The sequence below is a fragment of the Palaemon carinicauda genome, chromosome 4, assembly GCF_036898095.1.
Source record: "Palaemon carinicauda isolate YSFRI2023 chromosome 4, ASM3689809v2, whole genome shotgun sequence".
Taxonomy (NCBI): Eukaryota; Metazoa; Arthropoda; class Malacostraca; order Decapoda; family Palaemonidae; genus Palaemon; species Palaemon carinicauda.
In genome coordinates, this window is record NC_090728.1 from 111,635,730 (window position 1) to 111,654,065 (window position 18,336).

Below are 18,336 nucleotides of genomic sequence, written 5' to 3' on the forward strand. Positions count from 1 at the left end.
GGCTTGTAAGGCCACAGATGTGATCCAAATAAAACAATTAATTGTTAATTGTTTTATTTGGATCACATCTGTTGACCACTTGCTTGTAAGGCAACAGATGTAATCCAAGTAAAACAATTAATTGTTAATTGTTAATTGTTTTATTTGGATCACATCAGTGGCCTTAGAAGCCAGTGGTCAACATACAATGCTGTCCAGAACCAATCACCATATGTTAGCCATCCACATTCTGGGATCGTGTTTATTGTTTGAAACAGTTCTGATGCATTCCTTTTCATATCTTAAACGTTTGTCTATCTATTGTTCGTTTGCATAACTGCAGACTATCTTAATAGATCGTCTATCTTTGTTTCTGTTAACACCTGTTCACATTTTCTTCTGTCGAAACTTAATATTGAAGTGATTTTTAATTTGACTTTTTTATTATCTAATTTGGACAATAAATGCGAAGCAGTATTCTTTTAGTTATGATTCTTGATACAGACGAAGAGAAGAGGAAGTTGTTAATAACCAATCCAAGCAAGGCTACAAGGAAGTATTTGAAATAATCAGTCAAAAGTCATAGACAATTTTGCAACGATTAGTGACTGTAAAAGCGTGAATTTCTAGTAACACAAAGGTTTGTTCAACCTTACAAATGTCTAACAAATACCCAGACTAAAAGGATACCAAAATCTATTATGATCCAAAATCATGAAAATTACAATCCTGGTTTCAAGTAAATAACATTTGAATAGATTTGAAAAAAATTAGCTAGAGAAGAATATTCTGAAGAAAAGGGTGTTAGGTAATGGAATTAATAATTTGGATAAAAACTGGAACGGTATCGCAATGATTATTTCAATTATGTAATACTATATAAATATGATTTAAGATAAACACCTAAAATCTTGAAATAAGCCAATAATGATCACTAGAAGATTACATAACACAAGTAAATCTCGTGAATAAGGAAATTTCAAAATATCAGTTTCCTAAAGGAGCTCTCCTTCGCCATAAATTTGGTATCATCTCCGCCCTTCTAATTGCATATCCAATTATTGTACTGGCAAAAAGGCAGTCTCTTTGTAGCCATGTCAGATGAATAATTAAACAAGGTTTTGTACCGTTGAAAACTACCAAATTTTCTCGGAACTCATCGAAAACAAAAGCGAAACAATTATACTTGCTTTTGAAGACGGTTCAAAACAAACTCTAACAGATACTTAAGCAGGCACCAGGCCGCTTGTTAAGAGAAGAGAATGATTTAGAATAAAGATTTTGTTCTGAGAATTGTCTTAGTAACAATGACGACTAAAATTATTATTTAAGATGAGAAATTTGAATCTAGATGTTTTAAAAAACTATAATAGTATTTTTCTTCTACGATTCTGAATATCATAGGTTTCATTAACCTAATCGAAACTTCAATAAAAAGAATATTAAAATTCTTTTATTCAAAATCGACAAAGAATCATTGAGTAGGATTCCTAAAATAAATCTTATAATATGAAAAAAAAATCTTTATTTTTTTTCATGCAATGCTAAAAGACTATGTACAGTACAATTAATAAAAATACTTTTGATCCCGTGTTTACATGTTCACCGACTATTGTTTTATAACTAATGTTGCCAGCAGTTTCTCTTTTGGTAAATATAACGTTGCCTGCTACAACGTACAACTGTCAAACATATCCTTAGCTTCCCTTGAAGTGTACTGGAATTATTGAAGCCGATTGTACATATCAGATCAACTCCATTAAAATCAAGTTTATGGTTTACTAAAGGTTTGGAAAAGCCTATCCCATAACCCGATCTGATTTTCGACGATTTCGTGTAAGGTCTAGTTGCAAGCTATACTCCCTTCCATATGATTTAAAGGTTTAAAGGTCGTTCATGAATGGCTTAGGCACGGTTCAGGACCTATAGGTTCCTCCAAAATATCCCATTCCTAGCTCACAAGGATGGTGAGGTTGCAGACACTGCTTGAAACTATCGAGCTCAGCAGGTCTCGAACTCCTGTGCAACAGATTTCTAGGCAGGGACGTTTCCAATAGACCTCCACAAGGGGCTCATTTAACTTGAATCTACAAACATATTAATGCCGTCGTGTATGTATGTGTGGGTGTCTGTTTGTATGCCCGCGTGTGTGTATGGTAATACAGACCAGTGGCACTTTGCAACATGACCGCCAGGGACATTATCTGAATTACCATACGTGGAGAAACTACATCACGGCCATATTAGATTTTGCCGAAAACAAATAAAGATCTCTCCAACTTGTACTGGAAATTCGTCATATTTTGCGTGTATCATTTGCATATGCTGGCAACGGAAGTCGTTAATCTGGCGTCATTTCGTATGCTAATTAGGGTGTGGTGACCATGTTCTTTTGTTGACAGGACTCAAAATTGATAAAAGTTTCCACAATCTTTCGAAAGTTAATGTAATTTTATCAAAGTTTCTTATGTAGGCGACGCTCTATAAATCTCTTCTTTATGTATATGCATATGTACCGTATATGTATGCATATATAAATATAAATATCATAAATGTATTTATATATACATATGTATATATATATATGTATATATATATATATATATATATATATATATATATATACATACATACATATATATATATATATATATATATATAAACATAAACATGCATACATATATATATATATATATATATATATATATATATATATATATATATATATATATATATATATATATATATATATATATATGACTGTTAAACGGAGAGCTATGGACAATAGCTACCTGTACTATTCGACAAAACATCACCTGGATAACCTGAGTCTTGTTTGATATAGAAATCATATGTAAAAAATGCCTAACTGTAAAATATCTCTAGAACGCCTTAAGGAAGGTGCTGTATACATAGCACCAACATGTTCAAATAAAGGGTAAATACTAGTTATTAAAGTAATATTGTATTAATTTTTTTATCCAAGTCAGAATTCGTCGGCCATGTTTAAATTGGCTCATGCCTTGAAGCACACGAATGTATAAGTCCGTTAAACTGTATAATTCTTTACCAATAGATATTTCCCCTCATCAGTGTGGCTTCAGAAATAGAACAAGACCAGTTCGTCCAAGGCTTAAATTTCAACTGCCGAGTAAATGATAAACTTATGCGCATAAAATTTCTTTAACATTACCAATCTCGCATACCTTTAAAGAAGGTTCATAAGCAATTCGTCGTCTCCAAACTTGTACTATATCATTTAAATTCATTACGTTCACTCTTTTCTTCCTCTTCCATATTAAGGCTCATTGGTTTCAACGCTTCCTCTACACCCTCTAACCAGTCTTATTTAGAATGTTCTTGATTTAAGCCTTTTTTAAAATCATTGATCTCAGGCACCAACGTTCAACTAACTCTGTGCGCACGCTGTAAAAGGTTTTCTGATTTCTGAATCGCAGAGGCAAGGGTCAGTGACAATGCCCTGACAGAAAATGCCCTAGAGACTGACATATACATAATTATGATCAACGCCCAAACCTCCTTTCCACCCAAGTTTGGACGAGGGAGGACCAGGCAATGGCCATTGATGGTTCAGCAGGTAGACCTATAAGCTCCCCCAAAACCTCGCCCTTAGCTCACAAGGATGGCTAGCTTGGGTGGGTCTCGAACCCTAGACCAAAAGATAGGTAGGCAGGAACGAATTCCGTAAGTTACCACAACCCTTAGCTTTCGGATCTTTTCAGTCTGAAGCAACTACTAAATGGTGTAATGTATGTAATTCATTCAAATAGTTTTGCCTTTTGCCATTTCTTTTAATGTCTTAATTCTACAAAGTATTGTAGCAATTTCATTCCTGCTGAGACCAAATTGTGGGATGATCTTCCCTACCACAAAGTTTCTTATGTAAAAAACCAGTAGTTCAAACTTGGCGCAAAGGCTTTAGGGGCGAGATGGTAGACATGAGACTTGCTACTTAGTTTATATGGTAATTATAAGTTTATCATTGTTATTTATCTCAATATATTCCATTTTTCCCTTTTTTCAATTATTTTTTACCTTAATTCTTTTACGCATTGGGTTTCCTTCGCTACTGGAATAGACAAAACAAACCTAAAAGCAATATTGTAGTTATTCCTGAACATTTTAATTGCGAGAATATTGTCAAGTAGGATTTTTGAAGGAAGAGTAACGAAGTATGAAAAACGAAAATAACTTTTTATAGTTGGTATATTCTAACCAAAGTGTTGCCAGCCGAGACCTTAGACCAAGGAAAAGGTAAATGTACAAGTAATGAAAATAAAATTCTAGATATGCTGCTGTCAATAAAATATTCCGTTTCCAGCTTTCTCAATTTAAGCTGAAGAGAGAAGAAGAACATAGTAGTCGAGGTCTTAGTTAATTACCCCGGTTCACTTATCAAGAGCTGATGCATGATGAGGAAATTCTTAAAATTGGAAAATAAAGGACGACTGGAGTATCTCTCACTAACTCCTTCATTCCAGGAGATTCTTTCTCATACAGGCTAACAATTTGTTGACTAGCTTCTTTTCAAATACCACTGCCCTTTCTCAATGGCTTTATTAATTAACACTGTTTTCTGGTACGGTGCAACTCTCTCTTGAGATATATGTTGGAGCTATATGGCCGAGCTCTATTCGAACCTTCCTCGTTAGAAAGAGAAATTATATATATATATATATATATATATATATATATATATATATATATATATATATATATATATATATATATATATATATATATAAAAAGAGATGAATCAGCCCATGTTATCTAATCTAAGGAAATCCCCACTTTAATACGTGTATCATATCAAATGAATTATTGGTACTCTTATCAAAGTGCCTTAAAGGCAGAATAAACACTCATATATATGTATGTATATAGATATATGCATATATACAATTATATATCTGTGTATATATACATACAAACATATATGAATATGTATGCATACATATGTATATATATCTAAGTATAAATACACACACACATAAACACACACACACACACACACACATATATATATATATATATATATATATATATATATATATATATATATATATATATATATATATATATATACATGAAAAGACTTTAAAGGAAAGCAATCCTCGACTTCGTTCTTCCTTCATCGAATCTCTATAACATTTCTTGCCATTCCAACCATTCCTGGCCAACTATGCTATGCAAACAATTATTCATCTCAACAACTCCAACCTTTCTGAATTCATTCCTATTCAACTCTTTCATGGATGGGTAGATGTCTTTGCTGAAGTGAAGTCATGAAAATGTAAAGATTCGTTTTTCAAACTCCGATATGTGAACCAGGAATCTTCACAGCAGCGCGTTGGCGTAATGGCATACGAGCTCTCTCTCTCTCTCTCTCTCTCTCTCTCTCTCTCTCTCTCTCTCTCTACGTCTGTTGTGAAAACAATATGGAAACTTTATCTCTTACCCTGTTTATGAAGTTAGATTAGGCCACACTTTTGCCAGCACCGTCTCTTGGCCAACACCAACTCTAAGTTTGTATGACCGAAATAAACTCTGCCATTTATTGTGACTTTTTGGAAACTGTCTTCAGTTTCATATGCTGTTGATTAATATAATCTCTTGATATTTAAGCCATCCAACACACAACAGCAGAAAATTTTTGGGATAATTAGAAGTAAGCCACGTCATTAAAACAGTAGAGGTAGGTGACTGGGATTTTTTTTTAACGACGTCAAAATGGTTTACAATTATTAGATCCCTCAAGATCCTAAAAAGGTAAACTCTCTTTAATCATAATGCTAATGCAAAGAAGGGCTGGAACCTGATGGAGACAAACGTAAAAGGTCCAAGGTGAAAAATAACGGTTTTGAGGAAGCCTGATTTCAACGATATGTTTCAATATTTATGTTTCATCATTAGAAATGGATAAATAAAATTAGGATAAATTGGTTTTTTAAGCTGCGTATATAATTGTGAAGAATAATTTAGTATACTTCGTGTTACAAAAAAACTAGGAAGATATTGAATAAAAACTAGGAGTAAAATCAAATGTAAATCAAGATAATAAGAAAATTAAAATAGTTATAAAATGGCAAGATTCAGTGACGTAAATAGGAAAATAAAGAAAAGCAAGAAGCTTTTGGACATGAAAAACCTTCGTCAAGACTGAATATTCGAAAATCATATTGTCTGTAAAAAATGTACATTTCTACTTGTTTCCGAAATAGTGGCCAAGGTATTTTTATTCGTAAATGAACGAAAGTCACGGACTAGGTTAAGTTCTTATTTGCCCTAATATCCTTTCGAATGACCTTTAACTTGACTTCGCTCTTATCTCAGGCTTTATTATTGGACTAATCATGTTGATTATTTAGTCTTTATTTGGTCGTTAAAAAGCTATGACCTAATTTGACCTCTGATCTTCAAGTATGGCATTGGCATTGCCTTTAGCTACTGTATACACATGTGGAGTTTAGCCGAGAAAACAAGTTTGGTGCATATGCAGATGATGTAACTCTCCTTGCGTCAATTCCATCTCCTGAATATAGAACTATGACTGCCGAATCATTCAATGGAGATCTAACTAAGATTAGGGCATGAGGAAAATTGTGGGGCATGTAGTTGAACGCTGAGAAAACTCAAACTGTGATTGTAAATATGTCGAGGACAGGGGCTCCTCAACATCAAGATCTTTGCGTAAACATGTCTACATAAAAATAAAAAATCTCATCCAAAATTCTTCGTGTGATGCTTGATTGTAAATTCACTTTTGAGAAGAAAAGTTGGTCTATTTCTTTTCCAGTTGCACAAAAAATTTGCTTATTGAGAAAATCTTTTAAGATTTTCACTGATCAAACTATCTTAGGGAAATGTTTGAATTCTTCCTTTCTACCTTGTTTCAAGTACCGTTCCCTTGTCTGATCTTCAGATGCCGAATCTCATCTTAATTTGTTAGACAGAAACTTGCTATCTATTAAATTCCTTATTCCTGATATGTATATTAATCTCTGGCACCTTCGTTCACTTGGATCTTTGTACATGTTGCATAAGATTTTTCATAATCCAGATCCTCCATTGCATTTGGATCTTCCCAGACTGCACCATCCCGTACCTAATACTACTTATGCAGTTAATTCTAAAAGGCATATCTGATCCATCCATCATAAGGGACAATACTGCACAGTATTCTATTTCAGGTGTGACCAGATTGTTGAAGGATTTTCAAAATCTTTCGGCTCAATCGGTGGAACTTCAGAAGTTCAAACCGTTTATAGATGCTTTTCTGTTGAACAGGTTGACATAAGTTTAGTTTTATAGTTTATAAATGACTGATATATTTAACCATTGTTACTGATCGTGATATATATTAAATTTCTTTTCTCATTCATAATTTACATATAGCACATTTGCTATTCCTTTATATCCTTTCCGCACTGAGCTGTTTTCCCTTTGGAAGCCTTTAGGGTTGTAGCATTCTGATTTTCAAACCAGGGATGTAGTTTGGTTCGTAATAATAATAATAATAATAATGAGGATGAGGATGAGGATGATGACAACAACAACAACAACAACAACAACAACAACAATAATAATAATAATAATAATAATAATAATAATAATAATAATAATAATAATAATAATAATAATAATGAGAATAGTAATAATGATAATAAAAATAATAATAATGATAGTAATAATAATAATGATGATAATATATGCCAAATGGAAGTCTGTCAAACAGTGTTAGATACGAAGAATCAAGTTTAAATTCTTGTTTAATATTCGACTGTGATCTTGATTTCACTTCACATAGAAGCTTCATTAGTAAATTATGAACCAATATGATGCCTCCATCTCGTATCCAAAAAAAATTGTGGCTAAATTATAAGTTGAAAAGTATGCGGCCTTTATCATGACCATGGCCAAATTCAGCACAATATGTGAAGTATCTTTCTACTAAAATGAAAAACTTAGGCCGTAAATTCATATTAGATCATTAACCACTGAACATTGCTTTATTCATCACATAGTATTACTAGGGGGTCATGTTTACAAATCACCGATTTTACCATAAAATAGTAATATGCACCAAAAACCATGACACTGTGGCGCATGTAGGTCAAGTTACCTTAGGAAATGTTTCTGAATTCGGCAGATGTAAGTATTCATGAGGGGAACTTGGGTGAATGCGTGAGCGTGTATTCGCTTTAACGCAAGCTCGAGTTCTGCTGTCGAAAAAGCAAAACGTTTTATTCGATTATTTCTCGTTTTAATATTGACTTGCAGTGATAATGATAATATAGAAAGACTGAGGAAGTTGAGATAGACAAGATGTCAATGAGGATACTGGACACATATGTCTACATTTTTACATACAAGCATATATATATTCATATATATATATATATATATATATATATATATATATATATATATATATATATATATATACATATATTTGTATATATATAACAAATACAGTATATATTCATATATATGTATATATATTCATTTACACACATATATATATATATATATATATATATATATATATATATATATATATATATATATACACACACACACATATATATATATATATATATATATATATATATATATATATATATATATATATATATATATATGTGTGTGTGTGTATATATATATATGTGTGTGTATATATATATATGTGTGTGTATATATATATATATATATATATATATATATATATATATATATATATATATATATATATATATATATATCATGGCCCTGGTCTGAGCACCAAAAATATATATTATATATATTACAGCTGGCAAGTTACACAACCTCTCGAGTTCCAAACTCACCTGTTTATTTTTACGTAAATCTGTTATACATGAATAATACCCTAGCTCTGAGAAAAACTGTATAACTCCAAGATAGCAATATATAAAAACACTGAATATCCAAAGGTCTCTTAAGTACACTCAAAACAAAACTGGGTAATTATTATTGACAACTATTCAAAACAACCTTTTACTTCGATTCTTAAATAGGGATACGAGAGAGTACTGTAAGAAACACTGGTGATCGAAATGATACACTCTTTACAAAAATTAATATATTCTATAAAAATTACAACACTTTGAAAGAATTTACACCAAAAATTAATCACTCGAAATATTAAATCTGAAAAAAACTTAGATTAAGGCAGGAAAATGTTACATTCTAGATATATAATCACTTGTTTCTCTGGAAATTAAATTTTACACAAATACTTAATCCTGATAGTTAATGAAAATAGTTAACCTTTAACACTCTAATGAATAAACTCTGGTAGAAATTACATAAAGTAACTGATAAACTTACAATTTTTTAGCTCACCTAAAGTTTTAAACAGATAGCAATACAAATATACAACCCGTTTTCACATAAGTATCAAAGGGCCAGTTACACAATTTACACAATACTAGCACTCACTACAACACAATAAATTTAGAATCACTTTCAAAGTTTCTCTAATGTTTGAACACACTACATACAATGTACGTTGGGTAAAGACTTGTTCACTTTGGAGGAGACACACACTCCAGGCACTTGAGAGAGAGGATGAACTTTGGCTATTTCACAGAACAGGCTGTTCCTCTTCTACTCTATGCATTCCTAGAGGCACATATATACTGACATAGTTAATCTAGATTCTTCTAGGTCAGGAGGTCTTGAAGCTTGGGGGACATCTCTAACGGCACCAGACTTACCAATTCGATAAAAATTCAGGGGAACGAACCTTGCTTGCAAGGTAACCCTCTCTCAGCTATCTCCAACCACCTTCCCTCCTCGAAATGATAAAAAAAAAGCTAAAATAACTCTGGGTTTTTCAAGAACTTTCTAATCACCTGGCAAATATAAGAATTGCGTAATTTCTCACAAACATGACGCAATACCATAAGAAAAAATTTCATAAGCCCTAGTGCATACCTTTTTCGTTTCGTATAGTAATCTTAATCAAGATTACGTAAGACTGTATAGCAAAATATGTGAAATAAAAAGTTACTTCTTGAAAACTACGTAAATTTACATGCACTGACTAGAATGAAGAAACCAATTAAATGAACGACGAAAGTCTTACGTAATTTACATAGAAATACTTAAACCTACAAGAGAGGAACTCACCTGACGCGCTGGCTATATACCTCTTAAATACATTAATGAAATAGATGAATAAAATATTTATTCTTCACTAGACCAGCTACGTAAGACTATGTATATATATGTGTGTGTATGTATATATATATATATATATATATATATATATATATATATATATATATATATATATATATATATATATATATATATATAAAAATCAGGAATGATCTGATTGCACAGGATGCTAAGAATTATGAAAAACATTATGCAACTTTCATAAAGAACTAACTGAAGACGTTCCATGAGATTAATATCAAGATCAGGAATAAGAAATTTAATAGAACGCCAGTTTTTGTCCTACAAATTAAGGCAAGAGAGGGTAGCTGAAGACCAGTCACAGGAACTATACTTTAAACTAGGTATTATGGAAGATTTAAAACAGTTCTTCACGATGAAATGTGCTTTTCATACGTAAATTTGTAATCCAGAATCACACCCAAAATTCTGAGGTGGTTTTAAATTGTTAAAGAAACATTCTCAATGTAGAGATCTGGATGTTAAGGAGCCACTGTTCTCGACCTACTTACAATCATACTTTGAGTTTTCTTAAGTCTTACTCCATTTCCCATAATTTGAACAATGCTCTAATTTTAGTTAGCTTATTAATGGATTCATCCACTTTGCATCAGTCAAAAGAAAGTTCAAAAGTCGTCATTACGGTATTTATTTCGTAAAAGAGAGAGAGAGAGAGAGAGAGAGAGAGAGAGAGAGAGAGAGAGAGAGAGAGAGAGAGAGAGAGAGAGAGAGAGAGAGAGAGAGACCACAAAGACACAAGTAAGGATATACATTTGTATGTTAACTGTAATCTTGTCGTCATTCGTCATACAGCAACAAAGTTATGGGATTATTTCATCGTTGTTCCTTCGAAGCTTTGTGAACTTTCCAGCAATGCATTATTCAGAAGGGGCCAGAGGTATTTTGTTTTGCATTTACTCTATGCAAACACACAGCAATATCCGAGGGGTTTGGATGAAGCATATTCATAACAGGGGAAATATCTTGACAATATGAAATATTATATTCATGTATTTAAATTTCGAAACTTCTATTCAATTATTTATTCTATCAATTTGTATCTGATTTGTTCCATTGTTAGAATGTTATCGTGTGTAATTTTATTTACTTGTTTACATCTGTGGTTAATTGAAAACACGTTACCTTTATCAAAGATTTATTTCCTCACTACTCATTGGTCATCTATCGAAATCATTACCAAACCTTTAAAAACTCATAAATGTCTGCTGATGGTAAAATAATTTTGGAAAATCTGGGAAAGGTAATTAGCATGATAATATCTGCACTCATATTCTTAATAGTATTCCATACAAGAGAATTCATCTTTATCTAATTTTGTAGATAGATCTTCGTAACTGGTAATGCAATCGACCAATAAGGAGAAAAGAATATCTTCTGCCACGAGTATGTGACAGCACTCTTCACAGCATCAGATATTTTCTATACATATATTTTGAGTATTTCAAATATGCCTCCGATAGTTCTCATTGCAGTGCTCCTGGATCAAGAGATTTTTACATGTCTGATATTTTAATTAATACAAATATACTTCAATCGTAGTTAATAGTGGCGTAATTTTCGCGAAATGATTAAACCTTAAATAATTTAAAAAGAATCAGATATTTTTGCAGTTACCAATATTTCTAAATCATCACATAAGAGTGAAACCTCAATAGCACGCGTTTACATCTAAAAACTGTCTCTATAACAAAAAAGAAAAAAAAGGAAAGAAAAAACGATGAAAACAAATAATGAAACTAGATAAAAAATACACAATTTAGTTCACCACATCCAGCCGAACGGATTGTTGTATTTTTTTCTTTGCGTGCCTCGAGTGGAGTTTTAATACCCAAGGGGTTAAAAATAGGAGTGATCTACCTTTTCTGTTTCCCCCCCAAAATATATTTCAATAAATAGTTATTTTTAATTATTTTCTGAACTTTAAGCATCTGAAATTTTAAGCTTTTTAAGATTTCGATCCCAATTTGTATGAAAAGGATATAATTATCATTACTTGGTATGCTACAACCCTAGTTGGAAAAGCAGGATGATAGAAGCTCAGGGGCCCCAACAGGGAAAATATTTCAAGGATAGCAACAACATTAAAATAAATATTTCCTCTATGAACTATAAAAACTATAACAAAGCAAGAGGAAGAGAAATAAGATCGAATTGTGTTTCCGAGTGTACCCTCAAGTAAGAGAACTCTAACCCAAGACAGTGGAAAACCATGGTACAAAAGGCTATGGCACTGCCCAAGACTAGAGAACAATGGTTTGATTATGGAAATTAAAGCTTATAACAATTACTAAAGGCAAATAGTTGGTCCCTCAACCAACAGAAGCACACAAACAAATTCTTGCTACACCAGCAAATCCTGAGTGTGTTGTTGTTTTTGTTACTACTTTAATTGAGTAGCACACATATTGATGTATTATACTGCAGCATCAGAAAACATGAATGTTTTTTTCCATATTCGAAGAATTTGTTAATTTATTTCTACAGGATGTCTACGGTTATGAAAGAAATATAGACATGTTATAAGATTTTTTTTTTCTTTTTGAAAAGCGGGACAATAGCATGGGGAATACGCAATGGTGAATTATAACAGTGAATTTTCATATAATGTAATAGTCACTACCTTTTACCAGCATGTCGTTGCTATTAATGGTGCCATTACACTTTGACGAACAAATTCAATTCCTTCAAATTGCAAGTAGTGTAGACGTTAAACAAAACATTAAATGTCATAGCGCTCTTAATTAAGCATACCTTTTGACAGAAATAACAAAATTATCTGTAAAATCAATTACTGTACAAACAAAGTTGAAGCTCTATTCTCATCTATTGCTTGTAATATTAAAAGTGAGGCAGGTTTACTTCGTTTTGGAAATAGAATAAAGGCTTAATAAAATTTCAACTACCGATATTTTTTCTAGCTCAAACAGATATATTGCCTCTATTTTCATTCCATCAGTCCATCTATATGTTTCATCATTTGGATGTTACTATCATCATTTATAACGACTCACTAACAGCTTCTCCTTTGAGCGAACTGCTCAAATTCTTCCACTATCTCAACTGACCTTGATCACCCCATATTACTTGGCAACATTTACCATTGCAACCCTTCCCTCGCTGACATTCTCTTTTAGCTAGGTCTTTAGTTGGATTATTTCAAACATTTTCACCGATTTTTGTAGCTTCTCTCCACTATACCAGTATCATCCTTTTAATGGCGCAATCTACGGAAGTGAAAGCGATAGCTTACTGGTGTAGCGCTATCCATATGCTTACTAGGTTCATGGTTTGCTCAGGTTTACTACACAACCATGTACCCCACTCCAAATGAGAACCAGCGTCTGATGGGGGTCAATTAAAAGGTGATGGATCCTTAAAAATCACCAAAAGACGAAAATTTTGCCTTTTACCACCAACCCATACAAACTGATTTTAAATTTAGCCCTTGATTTAACACACATCCCAATACACATGCACGTATGCATACACACACACACACACACACACACACACATATATATATATATATATATATATATATATATATATATATATATATATATAAATATACATATAGTACATATTTCAATGCCTTAGAATATAATCTAGTTACAACTCAAAGAGCAATGGAAAGAATAATTATGGAAATAGTACTGATAGAAAGAAAAGGAGCTACAAGGACACGAGAGCAAACTAAAGTAGATGATATTTCAATAACATGTAGGGAAAAAAAATGGACATGAACAGAACATTTAATGAAAATGACAGATAATGGACGTAAATTAAGAATAACAGAATGGGTCCCTTGAGACTGCAAGAGAAGCAGGGGAATTGAGAGAAGACGATGGATTGACGAGCTAAGAAAACCTACATATAGCCTGGAATATAAAGACCATTAACGAACGTGATTGACGTGTCTGAGGCCTTTGTCATGCAGTGGACTAGTTATGGCTGAAGATAATATTTATAAACACACACACACTCACACAAACACACACACTCACACAAACACACACACACACACGCATATATATATATATATATATATATATATATATATATATATATATATATATATATATATATATATATATATATGTATATATATATGTATTAACTGTTAAGTATTTTTTTCTGTTTTCTAATTACAAAAGCTTTACTTAAATTAATTAGATATATTTGTGATGATAAGAACAATAACAAGAGCAACAGCAACAGCAACAACAATGATGATAATAAAGCAAGTCTCCATTTAAAGAGCAAGCACATCTTTTCACATAATATTCACTCTATCCCTTTTTCAAAGAGATTATATCCGGATGTTTTCTCCTTCCTCCTACACTAAATGATCTAATCCAATTCTAGAACGAGCAATTCCTATTAAACGCCCAGTAAAATCCAACTGAGTAATGAAACAGCGACAAGATTTTATAATCTCTTTTCCCGTCACCACTAACTTCAATGTGCAAGCTCTGAGAGAGAGAGAGAGAGAGAGAGAGAGAGAGAGAGAGAGAGAGAGAGAGAGAGAGATTTTCTTCAGGGAAATATTATATATATTGTACCAACTGTGTGTCACATGATCGTACATAGTTTATTTTGTGTATATATTATGCTTGTATCTTCGCTCTTCCATCGCACTAAAAAGTATGCGAATAAACATGTCTGTTTTTCTGATCGGTAATGGTGTCTGTTTTGAACATGAAATTTCTTGTTGCTTTGATATTTTGTATATAAAGGAGAATGTTCTATAAAAAAACTCACTCAGTTGATTTCATTCTGTCTTTGAAACACAACCTTTTCTCGGCCCATCACATTGGTGACTCCGGAAGTCGACTCGGTCCTCCCGCCTTCCAACCCCCCTCGCCCCTCCATCGTTGGTACTATGGTGGACTCTTCGGAAGTTATTGCTGTGTCTCCCCCATTGAAATTTTCATCATTCGCCAGCGGAGAGGCGTTTGCTTGGTTTCAGCACGCAGAAGTCCAGTTTTGCATCAAGGGCTTGACTCGCTCAACCACCAAAGCAGATTATATTCTCGCGGCGATACCCGAGGACACCTTCTCGGAAATATCTGACTGGCTTTGTGAACAAGGAGACACTCCATTAGCGTATGACGCCCTCAAAACATACCTTCTGCAGCAGTACTCCCCGTCGCCAGCCACCCGTATAGTAAAGCTTTTTCAGCTCTCGCAACAACTGTTGGGGGACCAAAGGGCTTCGCTGACCCTCAGGGATATGACCAGTATCGCTCGCCTGCAACCTGCCGCAGACGGCTCTCCTCGTGAGGTGAACTTACTTCGTGCCCTTTGGATACGCCATTTACCCGTACCTATACACGCGGCCATACCTGATGTCGATAGTTTACCCATAAAGGACTTGATGACCAAAGCCGACGCCCTTATGGACAGCCACTTCAAGACCTCCATCAATGCCTCCCCTCCTGACGAAGAGGACTCCTATTCAACGTCAACCAAAGATGACGTGAATGCCGTAGGACAAACATGCCTACCCCGTGACATGCCGAAGTGGCGACAAAGCCACCCACCACCGACCACTCGTTCGCTCCCCAACCAACGACTTCTTCAGCCACTTACTACCTCCCATCCGCTGCAGTTTTGCTACTACAACTTCAGATTCGGAGTAACCACGTAGAAAAGTGCCAAGGATTGTCAGTGGCCAAAAAACGTGTAAGTAGGCCATCGCTCGTGGCGGTGGCCTCCCGTGTTTCTAATCTTTTCTTTTTACATGATGTAGGAACGGGCGTGCAATTTTTGGTAGACACGGGTGCTTTTCGTTCTCTTTTGCCAAGGGAACTCTTCAGGACACGACGTAGTCTGTATACGTCAGCTGACGTCCGCTTGGTACCTGCCAACGGATCTGTGATACCCACCTACGGTTACGAGAACCTCACATTATTGTTCGGAAATGGTAAATTTAATTGGAAGCTTCTCGTTGCTGACGTTACATTGCCAATCCTCGGTGCCGATTTCGTCTCTCATTTCCACCTTCTGGTCGATGTCGCCCACCGACAATTGGTCAATGCATACTCATACATGCCGACACCTCTTCAAACCGCCCCCTCCAACCTAGCTCTCCACATCAGCGCACCCACGGATGCTTACGCCCACCTCCTCACGTCGTTACCGGAAGTTTTCCGTCCAGAACTTCCGCAAACGCCCAGAGTTCCTGCCAAGCACGGTATTTATCACCATATCAAGACGATGGTACCCCCAGTCTTCCCAAAATTCAGACGTCTGGCACCGGAACGATTGGCAGCGGCAAAACAGATGTTCGCCAAAATGGAGGAAATGGGCCTTTGCCAAAAGGCCTCCAGCCCATGGTCGTCACCCTTACACATCGTTCTGAAGAAAGACGGCTCCCTCCGTCCGTGCGGCGATTACAGGCGCCTGAACATGCAAACAGAACCGGATCACTAGCCCCTCCCAAAGATTGCCGACATGACCTCCTACCTGTACAAAGCGAAGGTTTTCTCTAGCTCGACCTCCTGAAGGGGTATTATCAGGTGCCTCTGAACCCGAAAGATATCCCCAAGACCGCCATTACCACTCCGTTTGGTACATACACCTCCAATTACTCCTGTTTTGGCCTTTGTAATGCTGGGGCCCCGTTTCAACGTCTCATGGATGGCATCTTAGGGGACATCCCTTCTGTGTAAGTTATGTAGACGACATACTTGTATTCTCCTCCTCAAAAGAGGAACACCTCCGTCACCTACGCATCGTGCTCGACCGCCTACAACAAAACGGCCTTGTAGTCCGGTACGACAAGTGTACCTTTGGCGCCACCGAAGTGTCGTTCTTAGGTCACTGCATCACTCCCTCCCCTCCCTGAGAAGGTAGCAGCCGTCCAGGACTTCCCCACGCCCTCGACCATTAAAGCTCTGCAGGAATTCTGGGGCATGATCAACTATTATCACCGTTTTCTGCTAGCCATTGCCGCCACTCTTGCTCCCCTCTACGCCTTCCTCAAGGGCAAGCCAAAGGACCTGAAGTTGGGTGCCCTTCAAGAAGTGGCCTTCTGCAATGCAAAAAAGGCCCTATCAAACGCTGCAGCTCTCACTTTTCCTATCACACATGCCCCTCTCCTTCTCTCCACCGATGCCAGCGACGTCGCTATTGGTGCAGTACTCGAGCAGGTGGTCAACGGCTCGCCCCGTCCATTGGCCTTCTTCAGCAGAAAACTGTCCAAGGCAGAATCGGGTTATTCTACCTTCGATCGCGAATTGCTGGTGGTGCTCTTGGGTGTCCGTCACTTTTGCCATTTCTTAGAAGGTACGCCCTTTGTCATTCACACAGACCACATGCCTCTAGTGCATGCCTTCACTCAACAGTCTGACGCCTTGTCCGTCGTCAACACCGACATTTCTCCGCCGTAGCTGAATACAATTGCACACTTCAATACATCCCTGGGAAAATGAATCCTGTTGCCGATGCCCTGTCAAGAAACACGTTGGCTGCCGTTCAACTGGGATTGAATTACAACGCCCTGGCTGAAGCCCAACGACAGGATCCAGAGTATCACGCATGTAGGACATCCTGCATGTCCCTCCGTTGGGAAGACTTCTCCCTAGAAGACTCCAAAACCACCCTCCTCTGTGACGTCAGTAATGGCAGACCGCGACCTTTGATTCCTGCTCCCATGGTCCGGGAGGTGTTTGATTTCATTCATGGCCTTTCACATCTCTCATGCCGTTCAACTGCACAGCTGCTTTAGACGAAGTTAATTTGGCACGGAATTTCTAAGGATGCTAAGGATTGGGTACGCGCTTGTACTTCTTGCCAAACTTCCAAAGTACATCGACACACGGTTTCTGGAGTGGGAACCTTTCGTCAACCTCAGCGTCGTTTTGCACACATTCACGTCAACGTTGTGGGCCCCCTACCCACATCACAAGGACATCGTTTCCTGTTTAACATCATCGACCGCTCCACTCATTGGCCTGAAGCCAGTCCCATGGAAACTGCAACGCCCGCCTCATGTACATCTGCCTTACTCTCAGGATGGATTGCAAGATTTGGTATCCCTGATCATATTACTGCTTACAGGGGTACCCCTCTCACCTCTCAATTGTGGACATCATTAACGAATCTCCT